Raw genomic sequence first — 10000 nt, 5'->3', positions numbered from 1 at the left:
GGTACTCCGGGGTAGCACCGGTACCCCCGCCCGGCGCTCCGGGGTAGTACCCGTAACCCTCATCGGTACTCCGGGGTAGCACCGGTACCCCCGCCCGGCGCTCCGGGGTAGTACCCGTACCCCGACCCGGTACTCCGGGGTAGCACCGGTACCCCCGCCCGGCGCTCCGGGGTAGTACCCGTAACCCTCATCGGTACTCCGGGGTAGCACCGGTACCCCCGCCCGGCGCTCCGGGGTAGTACCCGTACCCCGACCCGGTACTCCGGGGTAGCACCGGTACCCCCGCCCGGCGCTCCGGGGTAGTACCCGTACCCCGACCCGGTACTCCGGGGTAGTACCCGTAACCCTCATCGGTACTCCGGGGTACGCCTGCCGTCCCTACGGGCACACGGGGTTAGACCCGCCCTCCCTACCTGACCCGCCCCCCCCCCCCCCCCCCCCCCGCCGGGGTAGGCCCGGTACCCCTACCTCATGTTCCGGGGTAGGCCTGGCGTCCCTACTTGATCCTCCGGGGTAGTATCGGTACCCCTACTGGCGCTCCAGGGTAGACCTGCTGTCCCTAGCTGATCCTCCGGGGGAGGCTTGGCCTCCTTACCTGTGCCTCCGGGTAAACCTGGCCACGCCGCGGGGTCGGCCTGCACTCCCTGGCCGCGTTCCAGGCCGGTCCTGATTGATTTATTAAGACTGCTCCGTGATTCCACTTTTTAAAAATTTATTATGTCTGGCATCTTGTCTTTTACCACGCAGGCGGGCGGGCAGGCAGGCACGCGTCAAAAACGTGAGAGCAACTCGTTACCCGCAGTCGGTGTACTTTATCGGTAACGACTTCTTCGGGAAGAGGCGCCGACGCTGCTCTCTCGTCTCTGGACGAGTCGGTGGCCACCGGGGTACCGCGTAGCACCGTTGGCGTGGGATTCACTCCTAAACGAATACAGAATAATCGATACGCTATGAATCGTCATCGATTTAAGTTATTAACGGTTGACGAGCAAGGCTGGTTTGTATCGTTTATGGATCGTCACCTACCGACTGATTTAACGCCGCGCGGTAATACTCTTTCTGGCAGCCCATTAAATAACAAAACTCATTCGTTCATGCACGCTAGGTGTGCACCCCTTCATTGATAGCCGGAGAAGGAGTACGTACGTACGTACGTACGTACGTACCAGCGGATCGTCGCGGATTGAATGTGACTCGATTAGTAGTAAGAAGTATGATGAACTACCGACTCCTAAAGTTCGATTGCGGCGCTCCTTTAGGACCTTGCGACGCTCTTGGTTAACGTCAGCGTTCTCCGGCCCCTGCGTGATCACGCGTTCATTGTTCATTAGCTCTTACGCCGCGTCAGTCAGTCTTACTCACCTCGTTGTCGCCCTTTGCGATCGAGCGATGCTTACTTGTTAAGCAATTACCGAGGATGACGCGCGCGCGCCTTCCCTAGGCCGGCTCCCGTTCCTCGCCTGGCGCTCGTTCTCGACCGAGTCGTTCGTTACGAACGTGAGCTCGACCCGGCGGACGTTAATTCATTCCGGCAGAAGTCGGCCCGTATCGCCCTGTCGAAAACTATTAATTCACGCCTGAGTCACCCGTGGTTCGTTAATCCTTCCCTACGTTCCTCAACCGTAGGGCCGGCGCACGTTAGGTTCTCTCAACAATTGGCGGGGAGCGACAGCTTAATCTCTGTCCTAAGCCGGCCCTGCCCCGCCGGCCTCCCTGCAGACCGCCCACCCGCCCCTGTCCCAGACGAGTTCTGTGTTAGGAAGCGCAACGCCCGCACCCCGTGCCTTTTGTATTACCATTTCCTTATCTATTTATTTTCTCGGTCTTTCCTCCCCAGCCCCCCCCCCCCCCCCCCACCCCCCAACCCCCACCCCCCCTTGCCTTTTTTTAATTCTTTGTCTCGCCGTCAGGGGCCGCGGACCGGGCAGAGGTGGCGGCGGCCCCCGTCCCGTCCCGTCCCGTCCCGTCTGCCGTGGCGAGCCCGGCCGGCCCGCCCGCCGAAGGAGGGCGGGCGGCTGCAGAGCCTGGCGGGTGGTGGCCCTGCACCCTGTCGCTCCCGGGCAGGGCCTCTTCTCGATCCACCGACATTCGAGCAAAAGCCGGTTCGTCCCGGTTAGTCCGGCTCTGCCGTGACGGGCGGCCGAGGGGTCGCGCGGCCCTCGCACGTTCCCCGCCCGTCGGTCGTGCCCGGTACCTGATCGGGTCCCTCCCGGCTCGGAGGCGGCGGCGGCGGCGGCGGCGGCGGCGGCGGCGGCGGCTCATCACTGGGCTACCTCCGCGGGGGTCCGGCCTCCCTGGCACCGGGGTCGCGCAAAGCTGCTTTCGGCCGAGGGCGGGGGAGGAGAGCCCCTTCCCCGTCTCCTCGAGACCTGGCCGGAGGGGAGAAAAGCACAGCCCGTCAGCCATCAGCCGGACGCTCCCTTTGCCCACACCTTCCCCCTACCCCGCCGCGTTTTCTCCGGACGGGCCCCCATCCCGAGTGTGATGGGTTGACCCTGGCTGGACGCCAGGCGCCCACCAAAGCCGTTCTATCACTCCCCCATCCTCAGCTGGACAGGGGAGAGAAAAATATAACAAAAAGCTTGCGGGTCGAGATAAGGACAGGAGAGATCATTCACTAATTACCATCACGGGCAAAACAGACTCAGCTTAGGGAAAATTAGCTCACTTTTTATTACAAATCAGCCAGAGTAAGGTAAATGAGAAATAAAACGAAATCTCAGAACACCTTCCCTCCACCCCTCCCTTCTTCCCGGGCACAACTTCACTCCCGGATTTCTCCACCAAGCCCCCCCAGCGGCACAAGGGGGACAGGGATGGGGTTTACGGTCATCACATGTTATTTTCTGCCGCTTCACCTCCTCAGGGCGAGGGCTCGTCACACTCTTCCCCTGCTCCAACGTGGGGTCCCACCCACGGGAGACAGTCCTCCACGAACTTTCTCCAACGTGGGCCATTCCCACGGGCTGCAGTTCTTCACGAACTGCTCCAGCATGGGTCCTTTCCACGGTGTGCAGTCCTTCAGGCACAGACTGCTCCAGCGTGGGTCCCCCACGGGGTCACAAGTCCTGCCAGAAAACCTGCTCCGTGGGCTCCTCTCTCCACAGATCCGCAGGTCCTGCCAGGAACCTGCTCCAGCGCAGGGTTCCCACGGGGTCACAGCCTCCTTCAGGAACCCACCTGCTCCGGCGTGGGGTCCTCCACGGGCTGCAGGTGGATATCTGCCCCACCATGGACCTCCCTGGACTGCAGGGGGACAGCCTGCCTCACCAGGGTCTTCACCACGGGCTGCAGGGGAATCTTCGCTCCGGCGCCTGGAGCATCTCCTCCCCCTCCTTCTGCACTGACCTTGGTGTCCGCAGGCTTGTTTCTCTTACATGTTCTCACTCCTCTCTCCGGTGGCTGTTTTCCACGTCCCAACTTTTTTTCCCTTCTTAAAAATGTTATCACAGAGGCGTTACCACTATCACTGATTGGCTCGGCCTTGGCCGGCGGCAGGTCCGTCTTAGAGCCAGCTGGTATGGGCTCGCTCTCTCTCGAACACAGGGGAAGCTTCCAGCAGCTTCTTACAGGAGCCACCCCTGTAACCCCCCCCGCTACCAAAACCTTGCCACATAAAACCAATACATTCCACCCCTCGCCTCTGTGTATCACATTTTTAAGAAATATCATTAAAATCTACATTCATCACACAAAATCTTCACTCACATTAACAAAAAGAATTCCCCACACCAAAATCAAAATAATATCATCACAAAACCGACAAAAAGTGGACAATTTACACACATTCCACCCCTTGTCCCTTCACCACAATTACAACAATAAAATTTCCCCACTCATCAAGCAGCTCTTAACTCTCTAGCTGCGTTCAGTCCATGTTTTGCCCGTTACCTCTCTCAATTACTATCCTTATCTCAAATTCCTCACATTGCCCGCATTCTCCACCAAAAAGACTGTGATGGGTTGACCCTGGCTGGACGCCAGGCGCCCACCAAAGCCGTTCTATCACTCCCCCATCCTCAGCTGGACAGGGGAGAGAAAAATATAACAAAAAGCTTGCGGGTCGAGATAAGGACAGGAGAGATCATTCACTAATTACCATCACGGGCAAAACAGACTCAGCTTAGGGAAAATTAGCTCACTTTTTATTACAAATCAGCCAGAGTAAGGTAAATGAGAAATAAAACGAAATCTCAGAACACCTTCCCTCCACCCCTCCCTTCTTCCCGGGCACAACTTCACTCCCGGATTTCTCCACCAAGCCCCCCCAGCGGCACAAGGGGGACAGGGATGGGGTTTACGGTCATCACATGTTATTTTCTGCCGCTTCACCTCCTCAGGGCGAGGGCTCGTCACACTCTTCCCCTGCTCCAACGTGGGGTCCCACCCACGGGAGACAGTCCTCCACGAACTTTCTCCAACGTGGGCCATTCCCACGGGCTGCAGTTCTTCACGAACTGCTCCAGCATGGGTCCTTTCCACGGTGTGCAGTCCTTCAGGCACAGACTGCTCCAGCGTGGGTCCCCCACGGGGTCACAAGTCCTGCCAGAAAACCTGCTCCGTGGGCTCCTCTCTCCACAGATCCGCAGGTCCTGCCAGGAACCTGCTCCAGCGCAGGGTTCCCACGGGGTCACAGCCTCCTTCAGGAACCCACCTGCTCCGGCGTGGGGTCCTCCACGGGCTGCAGGTGGATATCTGCCCCACCATGGACCTCCCTGGACTGCAGGGGGACAGCCTGCCTCACCAGGGTCTTCACCACGGGCTGCAGGGGAATCTTCGCTCCGGCGCCTGGAGCATCTCCTCCCCCTCCTTCTGCACTGACCTTGGTGTCCGCAGGCTTGTTTCTCTTACATGTTCTCACTCCTCTCTCCGGTGGCTGTTTTCCACGTCCCAACTTTTTTTCCCTTCTTAAAAATGTTATCACAGAGGCGTTACCACTATCACTGATTGGCTCGGCCTTGGCCGGCGGCAGGTCCGTCTTAGAGCCAGCTGGTATGGGCTCGCTCTCTCTCGAACACAGGGGAAGCTTCCAGCAGCTTCTTACAGGAGCCACCCCTGTAACCCCCCCCGCTACCAAAACCTTGCCACATAAAACCAATACACCGAGATAGCCTCTCCAAGGACACGGCCGGCCTCCGAGGGACGGCGGTCTCGCAGGCCTCTGCAGAAAGTCAGTCGGCTGCCTGACACGCGGTCCCTGCGGCCAAGGCCGACTTAGCCGAGCGTCCTCGGAGACGATGAGCTCGCGTGGCCGCCGTGCCGGCTGACCGGCCCACCCCGGGGCCGTTTCCCCCCGCTCCCGTCGCTGAAGGAGCGGGCCCCCCCACCACCACCTAAGGCCGCTGGGACCGTCCTCACCGCTCGAACGCATCCCGCCGGCGACGGAGCCGCTGACGCCCCTCTGTTAGAAGCGCGGCGCGCCTCTCCGGCAGCCCTGGCTGGGGCCCTGGAGGCCCAGGTCTCTGCCCAGGCCGAGGCACGCGGCTGCTGCTTTCCCAGGGACGGGTCCGACCGGGAGCCGAGCGCACCGCCCGTAGGCAGGCACGGGCGCAGGCCGGACGTCGAAGCGGCCGACCACCCGGGCTGTAACAGAGAAAGCGGCGTTAGCCACACCGTTACAAACCTTTCTCATTTCCATCTGCGTGCGCGCCCGCACCCCGCCAAAACAGGCCCCCGGCCCAAACGCCCACCGCCTGCTGCTGCAGCCGCTCACCCGCCCTTAGACGCGCGCGCGCGCGCGCCCCCCCTCCCCCAAACAGGGCCGCCGGCCGAACCTTCCGCCCGCTGCCGCACTCACCCACGTGCGCTCGCGCGCTCCCGAACAGGCCCCCCCCCCGCCTGGTCCGAACCACCCGCCCGCCGCCTCGCTCACACACGTGCGCTCACGCGTGCACGCGCACGCACGCACTGCCCCCCCCCCCCCAAACGAGTCCCCGCCCCAAACCTCCCGCCCGCCACCCCACCCACTCGCACGTGCCTACACACATGCGCGCACCCCCCCGGACCCCCCCCGCAACCGGCCCCCTCAGCCCAAACCCTCCACCCGCTGCCCCGCTCACAGTCGTGCGCTCAAACGCGTGCGCGCGCGCACTGCCCCCCCCCCCCCAAACGAGTCCCCGCCCCAAACCTCCCGCCCGCCACCCCACCCACTCGCACGTGCCTACACACATGCGCGCACCCCCCCGGACCCCCCCCGCAACCGGCCCCCTCAGCCCAAACCCTCCACCCGCTGCCCCGCTCACAGTCGTGCGCTCAAACGCGTGCGCGCGCGCACCCCCCCCCGCCTCCGAAACAGGCCCCCGGGCCGACACCCCCCCCCCCCCCCGCCCCGCGCCACGCAGTTCGCGCCGAGCCTGGCTGGCCCTGCTCCCCCCTTCCGCCACCAGGCTTGCCGCCCCGGGGATGGAAGGCGGGAGACTTTAGGACCCTGCGGCGTCCCTGCCGGCTCCGTGCCCGGGCGGCAGAGGGGAGCCCCCGGTGCCGTGCCGTCTCTAGACCCCAGCTGCCGAGTACCCTATCCTGCCGCACCCGTGGCCCCGCTCCCGCCCTCCCGCCAGCAGGTTTGCCGCTCCGGGCATGGACGGCGGGAGACTTTAGGACCCTGCGGCGTCCCTGCCGGCTCCGTGCCCGGGCGGCAGAGGGGAGCCACCCGGTGCCGTGCCGTCTCTAAACCCCAGCTGCCGAGTACCCTATCCTGCCGCACCCGTGGCCCCGCTCCCGCCTTTCTTTCTCAGTCAGCCACGCACTCGCCCTGCTGCACTCCTGCCCGCCCCCTCCGCGGGTGGAAAACTAAACGACTGGGGGGGGGGGGGACGGGACGGGACGGGACGGACGGACAGGGACGGGGGACAGAAGTAAAAAAAAAAAAAAAAACAACTCCAACCGATCCAAACAGAAGTCTTCTCCGAAAAGACACACCATCCCCCCTCGCCAGCCTACCTCTGCGCCAGGCTCCCCGCCTTGCTCGCCAGCCGCTCTCGCCCCCCTCTTTGCTAGCCTCCTTTCCCCTCCGCTGCTGCCGCCACGACTGAGCAGCAGACCGTTAGCCGTGGCGGGAAAAAACACAGTTGCCGGGGGCCCCGTTGCCGGGCTGCAGACCGCCCCACCCAGACACCCGCCCCCCAATCCCCCCACCCCCCCCGTCTCCGGGGCGCCGGAGAGTCTGCGATCGGGTGGGGGCCGGGGGGCCGGGGGCGGCGGGGGGGGGGGGGGGGGGGGCTGCACCTACTGGCCTGCAGGTCCGGGACTGCAGCGCGGGGAGGGAGGGGGAGCACAGCCGTGCAGGGGTGCCTGTATCTGTGTGTGCCTGCGTCGCTCTCCGTATGTGTGTGCGCGCGCCTCTGAGCGCGCGTGTGTCGCGGGGGGGGGGGGGGGGGGGGGGGGGAGGTGGCGGTGCCTGCAGGATCGCAGACATGTATTTTAAAGTATTTATTTTATTCAAAAAAAGTAAAACGCCAAAAAAAAAAAAAAAAAAAAAAGGCGGGGGGGGGGAATTAAAAACAACACCCCACCCCCCAAAAAAACCTCCAAGACCGCAAAAAACAAAACCAAAAGTCGGCGAGCGCCCAGCAGCGCCGTGGACCCGAACCTGAACCTGGCAAGGGGCGACCAGTCCTGAAGGCACCCAGTGAACAGCGAACTCGCGCCGGGGAGCTGGGCAGTTTGTGCCGGGGGCTGCCGCCTCTGCCCGGTCCCCCGCCGAGAGAATGGGGGGGAGGGAGGGGGCGGCGTCGGCGGAGCGGGGGGGCTGGCTGGTGTGGTGAAGCTGGCAAGTGCCTGGCAGCCACCGGGTCGGAGTAGGTGCGTGCACGTGCATGAGAACGACGAGGGTGGAAGGAGGGGGTCAGAAAACAAAAATTCTTTGAAAAACTGTTTTTTGTTAATATTGTGTTGGTATTTCCTACCGAAATCAATAAAGGTGAAATAACTCTTGCATCAGACAGGACGTTTAAACATGCTCCCTTGTTATAGAAGTGGTTCAAACGTGGGAAGGGGAGGGGGAAAGAAATGCCGTCCAGGAGAAACCGGGACGGGGTGGCCCTTTTATCAGATTTAGCTCAAATCTCAAAAGAAAAAGAAAAAAAAAAAAACACACGGAAAAAACGAAACAAAATCAGGCGCACCTGCCCCCCCCCCCCCCCCCCCCCCCAAGGAGCACCGAACGGCCGCCAGGTCTACCCGGCTCCGGAGGCCGGCGCGGCCGCCGGCGGCGCCCGGAGGACGCGGGGTGTCGCCGCCGGAGCGGCCGGTGAAAAGGGCCGCCAGGTCTACCCGGCTCCGCGGCCGGCCGCCAGGTCTACCCGGCTCCGCGGCCGGCCGCCAGGTCTACCCGGCTCCGGAGGCCGGCGCGGCCGCCGGCGGCGCCCGGAGGACGCGGGGTGTCGCCGCCGGAGCGGCCGGTGAAAAGGGCCGCCAGGTCTACCCGGCTCCGCGGCCGGCCGCCAGGTCTACCCGGCTCCGGAGGCCGGCGCGGCCGCCGGCGGCGCCCGGAGGACGCGGGGTGTCGCCGCCGGAGCGGCCGGTGAAAAGGGCCGCCAGGTCTACCCGGCTCCGCGGCCGGCCGCCAGGTCTACCCGGCTCCGCGGCCGGCCGCCAGGTCTACCCGGCTCCGGAGGCCGGCGCGGCCGCCGGCGGCGCCCGGAGGACGCGGGGTGTCGCCGCCGGAGCGGCCGGTGAAAAGGGCCGCCAGGTCTACCCGGCTCCGCGGCCAGCCGCCAGGTCTACCCGGCTCCGGAGGCCGGCGCGGCCGCCGGCGGCGCCCGGAGGACGCGGGGTGTCGCCGCCGGAGCGGCCGGTGAAAAGGGCCGCCAGGTCTACCCGGCTCCGCGGCCGGCCGCCAGGTCTACCCGGCTCCGGAGGCCGGCGCGGCCGCCGGCGGCGCCCGGAGGACGCGGGGTGTCGCCGCCGGAGCGGCCGGTGAAAAGGGCCGCCAGGTCTACCCGGCTCCGCGGCCGGCCGCCAGGTCTACCCGGCTCCGGAGGCCGGCGCGGCCGCCGGCGGCGCCCGGAGGACGCGGGGTGTCGCCGCCGGAGCGGCCGGTGAAAAGGGCCGCCAGGTCTACCCGGCTCCGCGGCCGGCCGCCAGGTCTACCCGGCTCCGGAGGCCGGCGCGGCCGCCGGCGGCGCCCGGAGGACGCGGGGTGTCGCCGCCGGAGCGGCCGGTGAAAAGGGCCGCCAGGTCTACCCGGCTCCGCGGCCGGCCGCCAGGTCTACCCGGCTCCGGAGGCCGGCGCGGCCGCCGGCGGCGCCCGGAGGACGCGGGGTGTCGCCGCCGGAGCGGCCGGTGAAAAGGGCCGCCAGGTCTACCCGGCTCCGCGGCCGGCCGCCAGGTCTACCCGGCTCCGCGGCCGGCCGCCAGGTCTACCCGGCTCCGGAGGCCGGCGCGGCCGCCGGCGGCGCCCGGAGGACGCGGGGTGTCGCCGCCGGAGCGGCCGGTGAAAAGGGCTGTCAGGTCTACCCGGCTCCGGCGGGACTTAGTCGCATTTCGGGGGCTGTGAGGTAGACCTGATAGCCCCACCACTTTCTCGGAGCTGGCGAAGGGGTCGCTGTTTTTCGCTGCCTCCAGTTACGTCATCGTAAAAGTCGGTCTCATTGGCAGGTCTCCCCGGTGGGCAGGGACCGCACTCTTGGAGCCGGCCGGGGGCGGGGACGTGATCCTCCGTACTATAGGAGCTGGTGGTGACTGGTGCACGGAGCAGCGCTAGTGAGCGGCTGCAAGGCCTACGGCTCAGCCGGCGAAGTGGGGCGCTGGGCGGCCGTTGTGGTGGTGGTTTCCCTGGTGGTTCGGCTCGTTGTTTCTCCGTTCGGCCTGTTTGTCTCCCGGTGTTTTTCGAGTAAGCCAGCCGGGTGCCTGCGAGGGTCTGGCAGGCTGCGGTGGCTGTTGACCGAGTGGTGCGAGAGGTGCAAAGGTGGATTCCGCAGGGCAAAGCCCGGTGGCCGGTGGTGGCCACCGGCACTCGAACGCTGGAAGACCGGGCGGAGTCGAGCCTGCCTCGGCTTTC

The sequence above is a fragment of the Haliaeetus albicilla genome, unplaced genomic scaffold (assembly GCF_947461875.1).
Source record: "Haliaeetus albicilla unplaced genomic scaffold, bHalAlb1.1 scaffold_57, whole genome shotgun sequence".
NCBI classification, from domain to species: Eukaryota; Metazoa; Chordata; class Aves; order Accipitriformes; family Accipitridae; genus Haliaeetus; species Haliaeetus albicilla.
The sequence above is the reverse complement of the archived record's forward strand: the minus strand, read 5'-3'. Positions refer to the sequence as shown.